The sequence below is a fragment of the Anas acuta genome, chromosome 3 (assembly GCF_963932015.1).
Source record: "Anas acuta chromosome 3, bAnaAcu1.1, whole genome shotgun sequence".
NCBI lineage: Eukaryota > Metazoa > Chordata > Aves > Anseriformes > Anatidae > Anas > Anas acuta.
Window position 1 is genome coordinate 46576706 of NC_088981.1, and position 10289 is coordinate 46586994.

Here is a 10289-nt window from a genome sequence, read left to right on the forward strand (position 1 = left end):
CATGTTATCACCTCATGCAACACCCTGAAACCAGTCATATCTTTTGATTATTTTTCAAATCCATTCTAAGCACCGTTAACAGATCTATCTTCCCAATCCATCTGTTCTGCTTGCTTTTGATACCACCTGTACTCACTTCATGGCACCATGTCCAGCTGACACCAAGTCTGCTCCTTCAGTGAAACTAGCCTCGGTCAATCCATCTCCACATTGCCCTCTTTCCTGGTCTGTGATAAATTCCAAAACAGTTTACTTCTTCAAAGTAACTTCTTAAACCTACCTCTACCATATTGCCTTCAAAACAGTCTTGTTAATACTGGTCCAAGTACCTGAGCTGCCTTTTTTATTTTTTTTTTTAAACCCTAAATTACATCAATCTCAGGCTCTCAAAATATTTTGCATCATGGTACTAAAGACCATGTAGGTTCTGGTTCAAAATTCCACAGGAAAAACACCACTAGGACAGTGACCATAATGTACTTAGATCCAACATCCCCTCTGAAAGCAGCAAAGAGTAAAAATTCACCACAGTAGTGTTGAACTTTGAACAGTGGAAGTATGCAAAAATGAGGAAACTTCATAATAAAGAAGCAAAAAGAGAAAGCTAAGAGAATGAAAGCCTTCTGAGCAGCACTACCAAAACACATCCTACTGAAAGCAGGGCTTCGATGCATGTTGTCTGTTAGGAAAAGCTTGAAAAACAATAAAAAGAAGCAGGTGTGGTGGAGCAGTGAGCTAAAGATTTGGGAAGTAAAATAGGTTATTAGAATTGAGAAGACATCATTCAAAAAGCAGAAGCTGTATCCAAATGAAGAAAATAAAAAGGATCATAAACTCTGGCAGATTAAATGTAAAAATATAATTAGGCAGGCCAAAAAAGAGTTTGAGGAACAGTTGGCTGAAGCAATCAAAAGTAGTACTAAATTCCTGTTGCAGCACATCAGAGCAAAAAGCCTGCCAGGCAGTCTGTAGGGCGCACTGACAGCCGGGCTGAGTACTCAGAGAGGGGAAGGCTGTCGCAGAAGAGCAGAAGGAATATTTGTATCACAGTGCGCTGTGGAAGAAACAGGAGATTTCTTCGCTAGAAGCCTTCTCGGAAGTCATTGCTGCCAAGGGTCCATCTGAGATGTCAGTAACTGTGGAAAGGCTACTGTAAAGTTCCCGTAAGTGCTAACAAAACCTCTGGACTGGGCAGTATTTAGCCAAGAGCTCTGAGAAAACCCAAGGAAATCAGAGATGAACCACTAATGTGACCTCCCAGTTTCACTTTTTGGGTACCATTAACACTAAATGCTAGCAAATATAGTGCCAGGAAGGATTCAGAGAGCTACAGGCTTGCAAGCTGTTATCTCTAGTGCACAAATTTGTAAAAGCTACAACAAAGGACAGACTTTTTATCTAAGATGCCTATCTAAATGCAGTCTACTTGGAAAAGCCAATGCCGGTTCTGTAAAGGGAATTTCTTCCTTGTAAAATACATTAAAGTTTTTTGAAGTTGACAAGCATGTGGGTTGGGTGAGCCAGTCAAGCAAAGTACAGCTGGATTTTCAAAGTGCTTTTGACAAAGTCTCTCATTAACGGTTTCTAAAGAAACGTAGCAGCCATGGGATAAGAGGGAAGAACCTGGCAGGGACAGGTAACTGGCTGATAGACGTGAAATAGGTCTGTCCTTGCAACAGAACAAATATCCTTCACTGTGAAATTGTGCTAGGGTCTGCTCTGAGACATGTGATGTTTAACATATTCCTGACTGACCTGGAAAGGTGGCTGACTAGGGCAGTATCAAAGTTTGCTGAGAATATGAAATTATTCAAGGCAGTACTGTGAAGGACCACAGAAGACCTTACAAGTCTAAATGACTAGAAGAGGAAGTGGCAGATGAAATTCAGTTTCAGGAAGTATAAAGTAACGTATGTGTCCAAGAACATTGTCAGCTTTACATATAACATGATGGACTCTGAGCTGACAATTGCTATTTAGGAATGAGAGCTTGAGGTTACAGCAGACAGCTCCATGGAAGCATCAGCTCAGAGCTCAGTAGCAGTCAAAAACAAACAATCAAAACCAACACGCACAAAAATACAACTCAAAGGCAAACCAAAAATACAATGAGTCCGTTGATCTGCAGACTTATTTGTTGTATTTTTTTTTATTATTATTATTTTTTTCAGTTTGGGTCCCCTTATCTCAAAAAAGGATACATTTGAGGTGGAAAAAGCTCAGACAAAGATCAACTATGATAAACTATGGAATGGTTTATAGAGTTCTGAAATCTTACGAATGCTGTGGAGCGAATGGATAGAGACTGTTTGCTGTCTATCCACTGCAAGAACTAAAGACTGTCAAATGAAGCTTATAGGAACTAGATTTAAAGCAAATAAAAAGAGACAGCCCTCACACAAAGGTGGTTTGCCTGTGCAGCTCCTTGTCAAAGGAAGTTGTGCATACAAGAAAATGATGTGGGCTCAACAGGAAGTCAGACAAATTCTTGTAAGACACATCCACTTGTCTAAATGCAGCTTCCAAGACACGTTACTAAATAGAGCTCAAAAAGCTCAGGAAGTTCTTTGAGCTGAAAGTAGGTAAAGGCCAGGAGAGCATTAAGGGGAAGTATTAGTCTTGTTCTGTTCTTACAGGACTTGTGCTCACAAGAGAGGATCCCAGGGGTCCTTGTTCTAACTCAATTTAGCCATTTTTTCTGATGAGCAATCCTCTTCTCTATCCATGCTCACATTCAACATCTAAACTGTCTGCTTTCAGGAGCAAGAACTTCATGTTGTCCTGCATGGATATCACATCAAGGTTTACACTGATGCAGAATTCAGTCCTGGGAGCCAGTTCCGACTTTATGTACCCTCACTGCAAATTGGGTGATATCTGTGACTGTCAGGCAATTTTCAATACATTTACATAGAAGCAAATGAGATCAAGACGAGGTGACAATTCCAGGCAGAAACTAAGTGAGATACATCAGCAGAGGCTGATTTTATCTGCAAAACAATACACATCAGGTTTATTAGAGAAAAATGGATTTTTCTTTTGTAGTTCTTCTGGCGTGACGATGCAAAGTAACACAACTAGACTTCATATATCTGAAAAAGCACAAAGATGATTTCTCAGCAATAGTGCTTTCCCAATGAGAGAGAAACACTTCAGTGCCTACTGGTTCATATACATGCAATCATCAACACACAAAAATTGTATGTATATGGATTCCTCTTTTCCTTCTCTAACAATTCAGGTATACAAGCAAGATCAAAAGCTGCAGTCTGACTGAAATGACCACACCTTTTTTTTTATGATGAATTTCCTATATAATAGTAGTGAAGACAATTTATTTTTCATTGTTTGAATAGAAAACAGTTTCACACCTTCAAATTTCCTTGGTGTCTGAGCTCCATATGAGCACAGGATTTGATTAAGATATTTCAGCTCACCACAGCCACTCCACTAAACAGAGTTGCACCATAAGAGTTTCCAGTTTACAAAGAAAAAGAAAATAGCAGGTGTTAACACCGAAGAAGAAAATTGGGACAGAAAATTAAGGTTATTAGGGAAGCTGAGAATTATAAAAGGGCCAACAGGGAGTGATTTAAGAAATCACAGTTTAGCAGCAGAGCAAATAAACAAAGAAGCCTGTGATTGAAGTCATCAAACTAGAAAATATTCTAGCAAAGTAAGAAAATGAAAGGCTCTGAGTGGAGCCTGGATACATAACCCCATGTTCTTTCCCTTTTTGCTTATGATACACAGTCAACAGCAGCACCTCAGAAGGCAGAGCCACGGATGTATACACAGAAAGACAGCAATTACTTCAGATTTTTCAGTTCTCAGAACTGGATCGAGGCTTTGACACAAAATACATTTCTCTGGCAACACAATGCTGTGCAAGCTCTGAAGTGATATTGCAGCCTACTCATGGGCTTTTCCTTTACCTGAGGATGTAGTGACTGACAAAGTAACACAAACCAGATCCTGCACCTAGCCGCAGTCCAGCATGAAGGTTGCCATGCCCATCTGCAGAACTGGGAAAGGAAATAACTTTGCTTACACATTACAGACAGCTTACACCGCTGTCTGACACATTTGCAGACAAGGAATGTAATGACCCCCCAAAAGACTGCTTTTCTCACTGCACATTTACTGCTGCAGAAGTAAGCAGTGCAGAGACACCAGGATAGGGCAGGGACACTCTCAGGATCCACTTCTTGGAAGGGAAGCTCTCCCACAGACGTAGTGTGCAAAGAACCGTATCAGGTGTTCTCTGCCCATGGAGTCTGTGGCCACAGTAAAAGTGCCTGGCATTAAAAATGCTTCAAACAAACTGATAGCTAGTTTGTATAAATGCAGTGCACAAGATGAACTCTTCCGAGTGGCATATATTACCGTCACAGGGAGTGGACAGCAGGAAGAGTCAATATCAATATTTCACAAAAAAAGCCAACCTTATATTACAACCTCTAGGATGTAAGTCAGCCCTGCTGAAGCAGAAAATAACAAAGATTTTAAGGTCAGCAAGAACCATTACAATAATCATGTAGCCAGATCTCCTGCGTAACACAGGCCATGGGATTTTATCCTGCAGTTCCTCCAGTGGTAACAATTTATTCTTCCATGCTGCAGGGAGGCTCCTTACAACTCCATTTCATATGAACACTCAAAAGGACTGAGGGGAATGGAGAGATGATAGGCAGAAAATTGTTTGTTTGCTGGTTCAAAAGGAGCAGCCAGGAATGCTGCTAATTGTTAGTGCAGGACTGCATCGCAGTGGGTATCAGGCAGTCAGGCGGAGCAGTAGAGCCAGGGCAGCAGCCACACCAGGCTGCAGCAGGACCACAGCTTTCATTCTTCACTGACATTCACGTTGCCTTGCTCTCACCCACTGAGTATTATCATCACAGAGGCTGGAGTCTGAATTTGTTTAATACTTTCTTAGCCACAGATCATTAGTAACCAATTCCACTTTCCACTAAGTCCCAATTGTTTTTATACAACGCAGGACTCCTTTCTTTCTCTCCCCTCCTCTCTTCTTTCTTCCTCCCCTTTCCAATTTTCTTGTGGTAAAACAGTCCTGCCTGAAAGCAATAAGCTCCTTTCAGAATGTAAAACTTTAATAGCAGGCATTTGGAAAAAAGCTCTAAAGGCACCATTATTCCTCACTTTGGCTTCACTGGTGGCTCACTGTCCACATGCATAATGCGGAGCTTATTTCCTACAAAAGTAGCAGTCCTCAGATAGACACAGCTTCAAGCTTACCAGTCGATTTTATTTATTCCTGAAGGAAGCTAGCAAACTGACAACTCTCAGGACATTTAGGAGGCCACCATTAAGTCAGTGAGCACTCAGCTAGGTATGGGAGGAATATAAATGAAGCAAGGACTTAAGTAATTGTACCCACTAGGAACAGCTATTCACGCCTTTTTTGGATATTCCTACTCCACTCTAATATCCTCCTTGCTTTCCCTACCAAAGCTTTTCTGGTTTACAAGACCACTTTCCCACCTCTGCATCTCAGTGTTCCCATGAGGCCTAGAAACAAGATTGCAGCTGTGTCACTGCTTTTCACCTTTTTATGGGGCTATTTTATACAATATATAAAAAGTCAGGGATCCACTCCTGTTGCTATCATTTGCTTTCTGTGCAAGCTCCAGCAGACCATCAGCTATGGGTTGGCAGCTGGGAAAAACTGGTCTGCACCCCTGGCAGTAAGCTGCTGGCTGGGTTAGACAGCATTCCTCTCAGCCAACTGCTGGAGAATGGAAGGATGTCACCCCTGAGGTGAAAGCTGATCCTGCCCTGGGCCTGCCCTGACCAGCAGGCCATCAGCTGTTGCCTGCAGGACACACACGGGAAAATCCCCAGACAGAAACAAAGACTGGACTTGGGTCTCACAACAGGCAGCAAGGGATCAGGTTACCCAGACGGGCAGCCCCACTTCCACCATGTCCTGGAAAGAGTAAAAGGCAACGACAGGGATCACCTGTCACTGGAGGGACAGGGCCCAGTAAGCAGATGGAGATCGGTGAGCCCTCAGGCTGTCTTTCATGGGTGGAGGCAGGGTTCCACTATGGCCTTGTTGCTCAGACCAGCGGGCAACATCAGGAGCAACCTCCTTCCTGAAGAAAGCCCCTAGGGTTGCCTGGGCAGGATAAGGAGACACTGCCTTCTTAGTACCAGTGAGTGTCACCCAGCCCCCTGCCCTGCCAAGCCATCCCTGAGGCCACCGTTGAGAGCGTTCATCATAAATTGCAGGCTCTGGGCACACCACAGCCTTTCAACAGCTGCCACCGCATGGGGGCCAGGCCTGGGGGTGCTTGGTGCTTGATGGCAGGGCTGCCCCACTGGCTGTCAGCAAGATGGAGCCAGGGGAGGACAGAAGCCCAGGGGTCTGACAGGGGCAGGGAGCACACATCCTGCCCACGTGGAGCACAAATTCTGCCCACCTGCCTGGCCACAAAGCCCCCTGCCACCCATTGTGGGCCGCATCAATCCCAGCCTCCCGGCAGGTGTCTTTGTATCTCTATATCCGAGCAAGGAGGTCTCACTGAGATATTTTCTTCAGTGGTGTGCTGAGTGTTTCTCCCGAAAGAGTCACGATTTAATTGCTGTTATTATCTTCATAAAACTGTCCAGAGTGTTTTTCCAGTAGTTATTTAAAGCTTATCTAAAAGATACTGATAGCAGTGCGACGCCTGCTCAAAACTGCAGTCCTGGTATGCCTGTAGCAGAATGTGGTAGAAATAATAGGTCTCTTAAATCAATCATCATCTTTCTCTAATTTATCGTATTGTTGAATTTTCAGACCCATGCATGGCATACGCAGCACATCATTACAGAAGAAATGCAGTCAGAAGATATATACACAGACAACGGCAAAACAAGTTACCGCCAGCCTTCTGTGGATAAAAAGATACCTTGGCAAACAATAAAAATCACGCATTATGGTTTTTTTTAAAAATATCCACTGATGAGAAACCTTGGTGTAAAGAGCAATCTCTCCAAAACACATCCGTAAAAAGCGGTACACACTGATGATGAAAAATAGTTTAAAAATCTCTCACTCAGTAACAGCTTCAAAAATAACAGCATGGATAAAGTGAATGTTTGGTGGAAAGAAACAACTGTATAGGATATCATTAGGTGTATAGTCTCTATATATTTTTCCCATCTTAATTCAGTGTGTAGAGAAAAGCTAGAAGTACAGAAGAAGTGATGAAATGGCTGTTTAAAAAAGATGGGAGATTTTTTTTTTCATGCAAATCCCTTGTTTCATCATATTGCCTGTGACTCATGCATCAAGTCTTAGAAATCCATAGAATCATAGAATATCTTGAGTTAGAAGGGACCCATAAGGATCATCAAGTCCAACTCCTGGCACCGCACAGGTCTACCCAAAAATTCAGACCATGTGACTAAGTGCACAATCCAAGCGCTTCTTAAATTCAGACAGGCTTGGTGCAGTGGGGAGCCTGTTCCAGTGTGCAACCACCCTCTCGGTGAAGAACCTCTTCCTGATGTCCAGCCTAAACCTCCCCTGCCTCAGCTTTCTTCACGGTGAGGGTGATGGAGCATTGGAACAGGCTGCCTAGGGAGGTTGTGGAGTCTCCTTCTCTGGAGATATTCAAGGCCTGTCTAGATGCCTACGTGGGCAGCCTGCTCTGAGGAACCTGCTTTGGCAGGGAGGTTGGACCAATGATCTTTCGAGGTCCCTTCCAACCCCTACAATTCTGTGATTCTGTGATTAAAACCATTCCAGCGGATCCTATCACTGGTGTTTACGGAGAATAGGTCACCTGCCTCTCCACTCCCCCTTGTGAGGAAGTTGTAGATCACGATGAGGTTCCCCCCTCAGCCTCCTCTTCTCCAGGCTGAGAGTGTCCTCAGCCGCTCCTCATATGTCTTCCCCTCTAGGCCCTTCACCATCTTCTTCACTCTCCTCTGGACACTCTCCAGCAGTTTTACATCCTTTTTGTACTGGGGTGCCCAGAACTGCACACAGTACTTGAGGTGATGCCACACCAGCACGGAGTAGAGCAGGAGCAGCCAGCAGGGTAGGCAGCAGTTAAGGGTGGCAGCCATGTGCTGCGGGACGGGGTCCAGACATGATGCAGGCAACTGAGGCTGAGCAGGACGAGTGCAGGAGACAACACCAGGAGTACCTGGCAGCCACAGGAAAGGTGAAACACCTGAGCACCAACCCCTATTTAAATGACTGGATTAATCTACTCCTAAAACCAATTTCTAAAACAGAACATGCTGACAGGCACAAGAGGGATGCTCTCCCAAATGTGGCAAAGGATGCTCAGAGGGACAGCAAGCTTGCCTCCAAATCCACATGGCTGGGTGGCCACACTGCCCCACAAAAACCTTCAAGTGCATCCTGGGGAGTAGCTGTGGTATATCCAGAGCAGCCGGGGAAGAGCACAAAGCTGGCCCCAGGGCTCATCCCAGGTGTGAACCCTTCTACACAGCCCAGAGGGAGGCTCCCAGCTTCTGCCTCTGGTTCCCTAAACCCAGGAGGGACTGAGGAAACCACAAGTGGCCGCCCCGTTCCCAGGGCACCTTCATCACTGAGCGAGGGCCTGCAGGAACATCTGGACTGCAACAAAGATAGCTTCTCAGCACAAGCACCTATAAACCTTGTGCAGAGCAGAGCTTTTCAGTCTGACGGAAGCAGTCTCAGGAACAAGAGAGCTTTGGCTCATAGGCAAACCTCAGGCACTGTGTCGAGCACCATCCAGGGCCCAAAGGACAGAATTAATAGCTGCCAGGCTAAGGAAACACTGATTCAGGACAAATTCAGGAAGTCCCTGCCAAACTCAGAGTGCATCTCAAAAACCAAGTGGCAAAACCCAACCATTGCAACCCCCTCAGTTGCTTGCTGTTTCTACTAATTTGCTACACTAAAAAACAGCAGTAAAACATTAAAAAAATGAGTACAGCAGGGCAACCCGTAGGAAAGCCACTTGGCGTGCTTCCGGAGGGAAGTCTTCAGCACCGCAGTAGGGCTCCCCAAGCAAAAAGATCTCCCCCAAATCCTCCAGCAGGCCCCAGGGAACCACAAACCTGGGGTCCATGAGGAGCTCCAGCGTGAAGCTGGGCACTGTGGTGCTGGGGCAAAGACCTTCAGTTAAATGGGGGGCAGAGAGGAAGAACATGAAGGCAGTGCTGCCCAGACACACAGCAGCGTCCCGAGCCAGAGCCACCATGGGCTGGTCTCACAGCCCCAAAGTTCAAGGGGCTGAGAGCAGGAGAGAGAGCCTGAACCTGGAGCCACTGCAGGTATGCGGGGTGCACACAGGATGCATCCCCAAGACCCAGATGGCTGAGGATCAGAAGAGACAACTGGAGCAGGGGCTGGCATCCAAAGGCAAGTCCTACAAATGGCCATCTATGATGCTGTCCAATAAAAAGCCAGTGAGAGAGAAGCTGCCCATCTGGAGCACTGTCGAGGAGGAAGAGAAAGCAGAGAAGCCTGAGCAGCTCCACTTGGATAAAATCAGCAACCTGCTAACTGAGTGCCTGAAGCTCATCAAGGAGGGTGTCCGGTCAGAGGAGCTCTCTGCAATTCTGTCCTGTGAGCCCCAGGCAGAAAAATGCACCAAGTTCTGGACCTGGAAAGTGAAACTGCTCACCTGGAGCAGCCCCTTTGACGTGATGGAGCTGTATGAAGCCGCAATCTGTGCCAGTGCTGCCCCACTCCAGGAGCTTGGAGAAATTGTCTGTGATATTCTGAAGACTGCAGACCAACCACCAGGAGGGGAGAAGGCTGAGCAGCCTGTGCCCTGGGAGCCCATGGGAGAAGATGAAACATCTCAGAAACAGAGATGAGCAAATAATTCACTACAGGATGGTTGTTTTCTCTTTCAAACAACTTAACTGTTCAATTTAAAGTTATTATATGCAAACAGGTCATTATCACTTTGAATTTATTCTTGTGTTCCTAGGGATTGTTTGTGAAAACAAATTTTAAATAATTAATTTACAAATAGTTCATTCAAAATGTTCAGTGAATTTAAGTTGTCAATCACTTTAAAAATAATATATATTTCTATTTTGTAATTCATTGTCCTGTTTGCAAAGTCCTGTTTGCACTTCATGTCTTCTCCTGCCTTCCTTCCACATGATTATTACACAGCCCCTTGTCATTTAGCTAGTTACCAGATTCCTAAGTAGCTGCATTCCTTCATAACTCATAGAGGAATAAGAGGGAGGTCAGATTTATGGACTAGTAAGATTTATCTCTCTTTTCCCCTCACATTCTTCCCAGGCCATTTGTGTTGATGAGC

At 44.9% G+C, this 10289-nt stretch overlaps 1 pseudogene; it reads left to right on the forward strand.

Moving 5' to 3' along the window:
* Window positions 1–7378: 7378 nt before the first annotated feature.
* LOC137853002 (cytoskeleton-associated protein 2-like) lies at window positions 7379–9931 on the forward strand (annotated as a pseudogene).
* Window positions 9932–10289: the final 358 nt, after the last annotated feature.